General features: G+C 31.6%; 1 protein-coding gene across 4 annotated transcripts in view; it reads right to left on the reverse strand.

The window, feature by feature from the left end:
• LOC134711597 (uncharacterized) overlaps positions 1-12,081 on the reverse strand; it is a 67,575-nt gene that overhangs the window by 42,863 nt on the left and 12,631 nt on the right. The window lies entirely within an intron of this gene.

The raw sequence follows: 12,081 nt of genomic DNA on the forward strand, positions 1-12,081 counted from the left end.
TAAATATGTTAATGAGTAAGACACATGGTATATGAAATTTGTAATATAAATAAAATGATTGACAGCTTCAAGACCTTAAACTAATATTGGAAATTGATCACGTTACAGTTTTATCCAATGAAATGGAAGCTCGTGCAAGTCACTTTTGCGCCTCGTGTATGATATTCTGTGTATTTCATGTAATAGAACCCCTGAATTTGCAAAAAAGGAAAGAAAATGTCAGATTTTCCCGATTTTTATTTAGTTTTGAGCCCCGTATAAGGTTGTTTGCGCAAGCTACTTCATAATGTCATCAGACTGAGGTAAACAAAAATATCGGATTCCAGCGTCGGACAAGGATTAAATAATTATTCTAATGACGGTAAGAATTGTTTTTTTTTGTTGTTGTCAAGTATCATACAAATTAATCATATTTTACAGAATTTTCATCTCATTGAAAAATGCATATTTATACATTTCTAGTTTTCGTACAAACTGTTTTCTTCCGTTATTTTATTAATTCGATTATTAGATTATTTATTAAAACACAATTTTAATGATAAAACACTGTACTTAAACAGTAGCGGATCCAGGTAGCGTAGATAGTGTACGTTCCCCTAATTGATCGCCACAAAAAAATCATGTTTTTTCACAGATATTTGTAGCCGATATTTATTCCTTTTTCTATAGGTACCCCTTTTTAAAATCGAAATTTAATCGGATCTTCGCAAAGGAAATGATAGTTTCACATTTCATTTTTTTCACAACTTTTTTTACAAGAAGAAACATTTAGCAATTGTTGCCAAAATTAGGGGAATTAGTAACAATCCTATATAGTTTGAAAAAGGTTTCTTAAGATTTGGGTACACATAATTTATTGCTTTTTGTTATGAAATGAAAACAAAAGAAGATCTTGATCTTTAAGTACGTTTAACAGTTTCCTAAATATTTAAGAGGGGGATACATTTAAAAAAAAAAAGGTGGAGCTTCAGCCATGGAATAACATGAACATGAATATGTTATACCATGGCTGAAGCTCCGCCTTTTCCCTTTGAATACTTGTTGAGTTGCATATTTAATTAGCAAAGTATGGTACAACGGTTCATTCAACCTATGCCAACATTTTGAAATTTAGGTCTAAAATTGTATGAAAAAATGTTGGCATAGGTTGAGTTATTTATTACAGATTAAGTGCTATAAAAACATAAATCAATTAGGGGCTAATCAATTTACAACCAGTTTAAACCTACCGTTAAAGTATACTCATAGATGTAATACCCATCTATCATATACTCAATATATACAAAGTCTTTTGCAAATACAAGTGCAAATGTAGGCATAATTATGTGTGATGATGATCTCTATTCCATATAGGAATCAGTTTAAAATTAATATAATGAAATAATGAGGAAAAGAAAGAGTTATATGGATTTTGTTTAAAGGAACAATCATCTAGTCATATCAAATATATATCACTGTCATTCTCATGAATAATATAAAATATATGATCCAAATATTAATTCCACCGCATACATAGAATTAGACAATTTCACTAATATGATTGTCTCAAAAGTCTTTCTATAAGATATGCTCAATCAACTGGTGTCATGATATCCTTGGGTCTCTTGGGCAAGTTTCACATAGATATCTCAGGAGTAAGACAATGTTTTAGGATGGCTTTACGGTATATTCTAGTCCTTAATGGGTTTCACAAAATGAGCTTAATTCTTACATTTTCTAAAGTTGGTCACAAAGAAAGGACTACACGAGAGGTTTCTTATGATGGTCTTAGGATAGTCACAAATTTATTTGTAATAAAATAATAATAAATACCAAAAAAAACACACAGAGTACTTCAATTTTTTAAACTAATTCAAAGTAAATATTATTAAAAGGGTGTACTGTCCAAAAGTCGCTGCCTGTAAATGAACCAAAATATCATTCTATTTGATATTTATTTCAAATTTTATATTGCAAAATTAATTTGATTTAGAAAAATAATCTGTTTAAGTATGGTATCTTTGTATTTTGTGTTGCTTGTTGAAGTATGTTACATATTTACTATACTATATATAAAAATATTAATTTTCGCGAACCATTTAGGTCACGGAAATTCCAAAATATGGCATCAGTAAGGAGAGTTGTGCAAATAATGTGAATACACAGAACCCCCATCCAAATTATCTTTAGCTAAAAGAATTCATCATTTTCTATTTTATATGTACTAACAACATTCCATTTTTCTATAATTTCGATTAAAATATTCCAAAATCTGAGTTAAAAAAAGTCAAATGCCCAAAATAAACATTGTCTGATTGGTTGAAGTACTGTGGCGTCAATGATAAGCATAGCAAGCCTCGATGTAAAGCACACGCTTCACATGAATAAGGAGAGTTTTACAAATAATGTGAATACACAGATCCTCCATCCTATTTATATTTTGCTGAAAATGTTGCAATGTTCATCATTTCTGTTTTGATTCTGCTAACAACATTCCATTTTTTCTTATATTCCGATTTATATAGAATAGAATAGAATAGAATATTTTTATTTTCCAAATTAGGGCCCCAGGAGGGCATATGATACAGACAATATTATTATAAACATTAACATATGCAATACACACATAATAAAAGATATATAACAGTGTTATAAAAATAATAAAATAAAATAATATACCACAGAAAATACACTCAAAATAGTAGCAATGTATTATTATTCAATGAATACTATGTTGAAATTGACTCAAGTGCACCCGGTAAGTGTATCTTCACTTTAAAAAGACAAACATGAGGCATTAGTAGTTTGTGCGGAGAAATGTCAATATAAAAAATGACTATGAGGTATACTGCAAATAACAAAGTATATTTAATAAAGGATATTTAAAATATGACTTATCTGCAGAAAGCACCAAGAGTCGGTGCTTAAAGGGGAGTCCCTACTTGTACTTTATGCAGATGAGTCAAGCTCCTTAATTATTGAAAATATATTTTTAAAGCATATTTTTAAGATTATAGATTCTGTGTCCAGCCAGCAAAGATCATCAAGGGACGGTGCCAAGAATTTGAAATTCTTCTTATGATCTGTGCAGGCTTAACAGGATATCCAAATTCATATTAAAGAGTTATAGTAATTTAGTTATTGCAGATTAAGTTGTACTTTAATTCTTAGTATCTTCTATATATTTGTAAAATGCAAATAGTACATTGGGATCCTCATTATTCATTATCCAAATTAATTTGTTATCAATATTTAAATTTTGAAAGTTTGGACATGATTTTAATATATTTTGCATCAATTCCTCTCTTTTTAATAAATGAGTATCACATTTAAATAAAAAATGAACTTCATCCTCAACCTCACCTGAGGTGCACCTGAGACAAATTCGGTTTTGTCGAAGAGTACCCTGGTATCTACCAGATTCAATTTGCAATTTGTGAGCAGATATTCTTAATATAGTAATACATTTCCTTTGCTCAAAATGTCGAATTATTGACAAATAATTTTCAAAACCGAAGTTGCACTTGAATGTTACATAAGTTCGTAGTTTACCAGCTTTATGTATATCTAGCTGTTTTTTCCACAATGCAGTATAGTATCCCTTAACTATCTGGCCACAGTGTAGTTTAAATGTTGAATATTTTTCAAGAATATGTTTTTCTATGCCTGACATTTTTTCCCTTAAAATATTAATTGATCCATACCAAGAGGGTTTTTTTGTTTCAAATAGCTTTTTAGAACAATTATATGCAGCTTTTAACAAGGGAAATGATGAGCCAATATTTTCTAAACGATGCCAATATCCTAAAACATGTTTGACTATATCATAGTGAAGTGGAAAACGGCCTAATTCAGACAAAACTGCAAAGTTTGTACTCTTCCTATTAACGCCTAAAATATATTTGCAGAATTTAATATGAAGTTTTTCACAAAGTATCCTTGAGTAAATTGTATCCACTGTTATGTGCTCTTTTTTTAAACGTGCAGTAAAGGGATTGAAATATCCCCAAATTTCACACCCATATAAAAGTATAGGCTTTATTGTATGGTCAAAAACATGAATTGCATTTTTAACAGTAGGATTATGCACTAAAAAATCATTACATAGTTTGAAGTATGCTTTTAAGGCTCTTTGGTATAAATCATTCTGAGCATATGAAAAAGAACATGATGCATTAAATTGGATACCCAAATATTTATAATTAGATACACACTCCAGCTCATCTTTGTTGAAAATAAATTTTTGAGAGATATGTCTGCCTGCCTTGTTGAATATCAACACTTTAGTTTTTTTAGTATTTATATCTAAGCACCAGTCATTGCAAAAATTATGAAGTTCATTTAATTTCTCTTGTAGTCCTTCAGCTGAGTTAGATAAAATTACAATGTCATCAGCATACATAAGGCAATGAATGAGTTTGCCATCCAGCATAATTGGATCTCTGGTTTGTGTAAAATAGTCTGGAAGGCTATTTATAAATATTTTAAACAAGTTAGGACTCAAGTTATCTCCTTGTTTAACACCAAGCTTTGTTTGAAAGAATTCAGTTATTCTATCATGATTTTTTATACAAGATCTAGTTTCAAGATACATATTCTTTATAACGCTATAAAACCTTGAACTAACCCCAATCTCTAACAGCTTAATTCTAATTCCTGTATGTATTACTTTATCAAAAGCTTTATGAAAATCAACAAAGCAAGCAAACACTCTCCCATCCTTAGTATTACAGTATTTATCAAAAATACATTTTAAAACAAACATATGGTCAGATGTTCTTGCCTTTCTTGTGAAACCTATTTGACAATCATTAATTACATTATTTTCTTCTAAAAAACTATCCAACCTTATATTAAGTATACTGTTAAAAAGCTTACCAATTGCATTAGTGATTGTTAGTCCTCTATAATTATTTGGGTCAGTGACTTCACCTGACTTATGTAAAACTGTAATATAACCTTCGGTCCAATTTCTTGGGTATAAACCATGAGACAGACAAGAATTAAATATTTTTGAAAGAGACGATAGTAAAACATTTTGACTGTGTTTAATCATATTGTTTGAAATGTTATCCAAGCCTGGTGATTTGTTACAACGTAGTTTAGAAATGGCAAAAGAAATTTCTTTCTCTGTTATAAGTTTATCAAGATTATTAAAACAAACATTTTTTTCAAGATTATCTAGCTTTTTTTCCAACTTAGCCACTCTTTCTTTGAATGACTCATGTAATTGATATAATCCATTGAAATGTGAAACCCACACAGATGGTGCCACAGCAGAACTATGGTCCTTATTATCATTATTTTTTAAATCATTAATTAACTTCCAATAAGATTTAGGATTATCATCATGTAGATTCTGTAACTGCTCAACAAGTGATTTTTTATATTCTTTATACTTAAATTTTCTAAGTTTAGAATATTGCTTATTAAGCTTATAATAGTGACCTCTCACTAATGGGTCATAAGGAAATTTTGAATATATTTTACCGTAACTTATTAATTTGTTTCGGAGATGGTACAAATCTCCATCAAACCATTTTTTTGTCTTTATTTTCTTATTTCTTAGTTTATTTCTTTTTAAAGAATTAGTAGCAGCAGACAAGAAAATATGTGATAATTCTGCTGCAGCCTCATCGACAGAGGATTGAGACTCTTTAATTATACTTTTATTAAATGTATTAATTTGTGTTTGTATATCTGGTAATAATAGAGCTGTCTGAAAGTTTGTAGGTGATTCATCTGACCATATGAAATTTGGAGATTTATCAAACATATTAATATTACAATCATTATCATCAACAGTAAATTTACTTGACATTTCCCATTCCAGTATACAATGACAATCTGAAATGGTAGGCATAAAGTTGTGAACATAAAAATATAAAATTTGATCCAGAATACTCTCCGACACCATCACATAGTCAACCACACTACTGCCGTTTGGCGTATAACATGTGTACTTTCCAAAAACATCCCCTAGGACTCGACCATTTAGTATCCTTAACTGGTTTAGAATACAGAGATCTAATAGACTCTTTCCCCTTGAATCAATTGTTGTATCACTGCTTTGTCTTTTTAAGATTTGCTTATCAATTGGGTAGTTATCAAAAAGAGGTAAATAAGATTGATCATCATTTAAAATATAATCAGGGGAATTGGCAATTCTTGCATTAAAATCACCACACAGTAAAACATTACCCATTTTCATATATTTTGAAGTTTCCTGTTCTAAACATTCAGTAATATGTTTATGTGGAACCCGCAATAAAAATAGATGGCCTCAATGATTTAAACGCAACGCAAAAAATTCCGTTGACCCTGAATTCAACGGATCGATAATAGCATCATGATGATCACCATCAACAAAATGTTTACCGTTATCCTCGCCGTTATCTTTGTGAAATTTCAGTTATATAGTTCTTTAATTAGAGAAATTTTGGTAAGTATTACTTATTAATGTTAAGGTTCTACTGATGTGCTTCTCTAGACCTTTTTGACGGTCCGTTTTATCCCATTTATCTCAATATTATCTCCGATGACAGTAATGTCAACCCGACCTATTCGTGTCAAAAGTGAAAATCGCATCGATTTATTGAACTAATTTCTTATTAAACTGTGCATGCATTATTTCTGTATTATATGATAACCAATCACATTCACGTTGCATGTTTGCATGAAAATGGTCATGTATTAGTGAATTGTAAGGGCGATGCAACTTGAGGTCAGTGCGCGATCACGTGAAATTATTATTTGTAAACAAATTTAAAACATGCTCCCGCGTAACACGTGTCTGAATTATCCTTTCAAAGTGTTATGAATCTTTCAATCACTATTTTATGAAATATTTCTAGGTTTGCATATCAGTAGTCAAAGTGAATTAAACGTAGTTCTTATTCGTTTTTTTTTATATGTAGAATTAGAAGGGGGTCTCATTGGGGGGGGGGGGGGGGGGGGGGGGGGGTGTTCTGATCCCAGATCCCACTTACTGTTTTGTCAGATTCCCATATCCCGCTTACACTTTGTACATGAGCAATTTTCATTTTTTTGTCATTTCCGGGGTCCTGCAGAACCCCATTTCCCGTTTTCACGACAGACCTCACTTCCCGTTTTCATGACACAATAATTTGACTTTCACTTTTCACGCTTACGAAAAATTGTCAATATTGGTCACGCTTAGACCCAATGAGACCCACACACTAGTCAGTATTTAACTTCACCCAAAAAGATGACTCAACTTCCCTCTATATTTAAAACCTGCATACTAACTTAAACAGCATTTGCTCCCCTTGAACACTATTTGGCCCCTTCCGTGTCATTTCCCTTTAAATTTGCTGAAAAGTCATACTTTAAGTCCATTTACAGTAACGGCTAATATTTGATTTTACCATCTTAATTTCAATTTTCATATTGAACACATTTGACCATTCAATATGAGTTCCCATGTATTTTGTCATATATGAAGGAGGTTTTAGGTCATGTTTTCCTAAACACCTTATTGCTATTTGTCTGTCTGGATTGTTAAAACCACAAAATCAAATATTGATGAATATGCAAGTTTTCAACAATCCCGGAACATTAACAAAGATGTGTGTGAGAGGATGAAAATTACCCTTCTGATGTACTGATATTTTTAGCACCCCAAGTGAGAATCTAACTCAGGACTTTCAGCACTGTAGCCATCGGTCTTAACCACAAGATCACGAACTCACATTTGATGAACTAATTTCTTCTATATTAACTGTACGTGCATAAATTCTGTATTATTTGATAACCAATCACATTCACGTTGCATGATTGCATGATAATGGGTTCTGTATGAGTGAACTGTAGTGTATTGCAAAATTAATGCAAATTGTGACGTCAGTGCGCCTTCACGTGACATAATTATTTGTAACCAAACCGGCTTCTCATCATGCTCATGTAATGTAACGGTTTATTTCGTCCTCTGTGATATTTTATCCTGAGGATAATTTGTCGCGGTAATTTTTTTCCAGGCATGGTATTTCATTTCACAGGTTGATTTTTCCCAGAGGAGTGAAAATATATCAGATTTCTGTGTTATGCGGATAGTATGTACGGGTATATATTTGCCGTATTATATTTCACAGAACCGTGTGAAATAGAGTCCCATTAACTACTATGTAAGTTACTCTCAATCAATATATACCTGACTATAATTATAAAATGTTTACAAAGGTAAGCAACTGTCTAGGGCCAGGTAAGGGAGGGGAAAAATTAGTATAAGTACTATTTCGCAGAACGATAAACAGATGCATAGACAGACCAAGGGGGTGGGGGGAATTTAGCTGATGACATATATGTAAGAAATCATTGAAGCTTGATGGGAATGGGCAACCCTCTGGTCCATCAGAGCCCCCACACCTTTTTGAAAAGTTCTGGATCTGCCACTGAGATTTGCAGGTTTTCTTAGTAAAGATACCTTAAAATATCACAAACTGTGTGCTTGCCACACCATAGTTTACATTTTTTTTCATATTTTGCCGTGTCAAAATGACCTAAATTTAAAGGACAGTATATAGACCCAAAAATGGTATATCACATTCTACACATCAAGATTTTAGCAGGAAAGACTGCCATTGGAGTTTTTAACCATTGGAGTTTTTAACCATTGTGACTTTTTAATTTGATCTACTCCACTAATTAAAGTCGTTGAAGTAGAATATTTAATGTAGGTTTGTCCACATTTTGGTATATATTAATACATGTTTAGAAATAATGTTGAGCCTGTTCCTAGATGCCTGTTATAGACTTCAATATTTATTGTTTATTGAAAATAAATGGAATCAATTCTTTCAGAAAAGTTTAATTCTATGGAAATGTATCCCCCCTTTTATAAGTTGAAAAGGCTACATAGAGGTCAATATACAGTCTCCAACAGAAAATTAAAAAAGGAAAAATAAAGTGAATTTTGGAGAATTATTAAATGTACATGCATTTGAAATAATTAAGATATATTGTTTCAATTTTTTTAGTTCTAGGTTCCACATAACTACCATTTTAGAAAACGATTTCAATGCTAAGTCTATTAGAGGGATATTTGATTTTCATTGGTTGTAAATATGGAATCTTATTCAGTGGCAAAGGAAATAGACACTGACATGACTGACAAGTCTTAGATAACATTTTATATAGTTTTGAATTTTTCTTCGTCAGTTGACTAAAATTAGATGGAGGTGTGTTCTAATTTCCAACAGAGGAGCAATCAACCTATATCAATATGTGCATGAAGCAAATTGATAGTTGCTAGATACTGAATGATTATATCCACAATAAAGGTTTAACCTGTGCATATATACTTAAAACAAGATAAAAAAAGTCATGTCTTTTTCAGGACTTCTGAATCCAATCATGTAGTATGGAATGTTATTGAGATATGGTTTGGGTGGATGGATGGTCATGAAGGACCTGTAGTACAAAGTATATCACTGGATTTAGCTCTTTGTCTAAGTGTATTATTAAAGTACTTTGCTTTGAGCTCAGTTCATTGTTATGCAATTCATTCTTTGTGAAATTAAGATTTGACAGACAACTCTAATGGACAAGGATTTGTCAAAGTAGTATCATCTCTATGTACAATGTAAGTATTCAGGAGATAAAAGCATTCTATTTTGATTTGAACCATACATTTTATAAAAAAAAGTGGGAACAAATTTACCAGACAATGCTACTCCCACTACTAGCAATATGATGCTAGGTTGTTTTAATACATCTGTATTGCCTGCTGATCACTCGGCCCTGAGTGTAAATGGTCCTTCAATTAGGAGGGAAAAAAATTATAAGGCCTATCCAGTCTAAGGGAGCTACCATTTTATTTTTATGGGGGGGGGCTAGGATGAAATTTGAAAAAAAGGCAGGATAGGATTTTGAGTAAAAAAGAAAGGCAGGATGAGTAACTTGGCAAAAAAAAAAGGCAGGATGACAATTGTTGTAAAAAAGTCAGGATAAGCTAAGAAAAAAAAAGGCAGGACCGAAAAGACTGAAAAATAAAAAGGCAGGACAGAGATTACAACTAAAAAAAAAGGCAGGACAAAATTTTTCATCCTAGCCCCCCCATAAAAATCAAATGGAAGCTCCCTAATCGATTTCTAAAACTATACTTCATTGCACATGTTCAACATTTTTATACAACCACAAAAAAATTGGGGTCGTAAATTGGTATCCTGTCCGAAAGATGGATGGTTTCTGGATAATAACTTTATTATAAGTAAACAGAAATCAACAAAATTATAACACAACGTTTATAACCACAAAAGGAAGCTTGGGATTGATTTTGGGGGTTATGGTCCCTAAGGTTTAGGAATAAGGGGTACAAAGGTGCCCAAATCAAGCCTTAATCTAGTGTCGGTTTAAAAAGTTGTGTATAAGTATTTCAATTGTTCTGAAATTGTACCACAATGTTTAATACCATAAGTAGAAGGTTCGGATATATTGTGTGGGTTATGGGACAAACAGTCTAATAATTACGGACCAAAAACAAACATTTTTGTAAATTCAAGACCCTTAATTGGAGTTTGTCCAGAATGGTTCTTGAATTACCTAATACCAATGCTTCATGAAATCTTCTTTGAAAATTGGAGTTATCTTTCTTTGTTCAGTCAACTTAAATCAATTATACAATATACAATGCAATATTCACTTTATTACCAACTGATAAATTAAAGCAGTCATTAATAACCATTCAGTGATTGCAAGCACTTTCTAGGGTATGCCCTTTTACAAATGGAAAAATTATACATTTTTTTAGTTTCTGATCTCTTAACTTAAGTTTGTCTCCCCTAAATGTTTCTCATTTCAGAAATTAAAAAGAAAATTTCTTCAGATATTTTTGTTTGAAAGGATTAATATTCAACTCCATAGTGAATTGCTCCTAACCCAAAAGCAAAACAAATATTTTAAGTTCATTAGACCACATTCATTCTGTGTCAGAAACCTAAGCTGTGTCATCTATTTAATCACAATCCAAACTGTTTCCAGCTTGAATGTTGTGTCAATACTAGCCCCAACTGTTCAGGCTTCGACCTCTGCAGTCGTATAAAGCTGGGCTCTGCGGAGCTTCTGGTCCATTCATTTGTTTATTTTTCAATTTGTGTGAATTAACATAGTTACAGTAAATGCTAATTACTGCACTTTCATACCACAACAAATATTGTATTGGTACATGTATCACTCAAATGTGTATCCATATAACAAAAAAAAATGAAAAGGAATAATTTTGCATTACCTTTTGAATACTATGACTTTTTAGATATGTAGACATAGTAAGACTCATTAGTAGATGTTGATAATATTGGCTTAAAATGCTTGAAATGCTATCAGATTACTTTTGGAGCAGTTATGAGTTTTGAAATTAGAAAGATAATATCATATGCAACAAGTGTACTAAGTTTCAAGTTGATTGGACTTCAGCTTCATCAAAAACTACTTTGACCAAAAACTTTAACCTGAAACTCCCACTTTCATTTTCTATGTTCAATGGACCGTGAAATTGGGGTCAAAAGTCTAATTTGGCTTTAAAATTAGAAAGATCATATCATAATGAACATGTGTACTAAGTTTCGAGTTGATTTGACTTCAGCTTCATCAAAAACTACCTTGACCAAAAACTTTAACCTAAAGCGGGACAAACGAACGAACGGACCCACAGACCAGAAAACATAATGCCTATCTACTATTGTAGGTGGGGGCATAAAAAATTTAATAAATAACACTCATAATGCTCAGATTGGTTGTCATCGTGCAACATAGTTAATAACACCATATAGAAAAAACATAGAACTCATTTTGTCATAAGACACTGTCAAACATCCATACATACTATCCACACTCATCTGTGTCCACACTTGTAAACACAACAAAATAATGAACAAACAAATTTGCACCGATGAAATAGCTTTTTAACTGTCTTTTTCTCAAGTATTGTTATATTCAAGTGTTTTTCAACACAATTTTGCTAGTATCAAAGGTTCTATTTAACAATTTTTGCCCTTTTAGAATTTTTTAAATTATATCATTTTACCTATATGTATACAACACAATTTTGTTTTGTTTCTGAATTTTCAAGGAGTAATAATTTAATGC

Source organism: Mytilus trossulus, chromosome 3, assembly GCF_036588685.1.
Source record: "Mytilus trossulus isolate FHL-02 chromosome 3, PNRI_Mtr1.1.1.hap1, whole genome shotgun sequence".
In the NCBI taxonomy this organism is placed as follows: Eukaryota; Metazoa; Mollusca; class Bivalvia; order Mytilida; family Mytilidae; genus Mytilus; species Mytilus trossulus.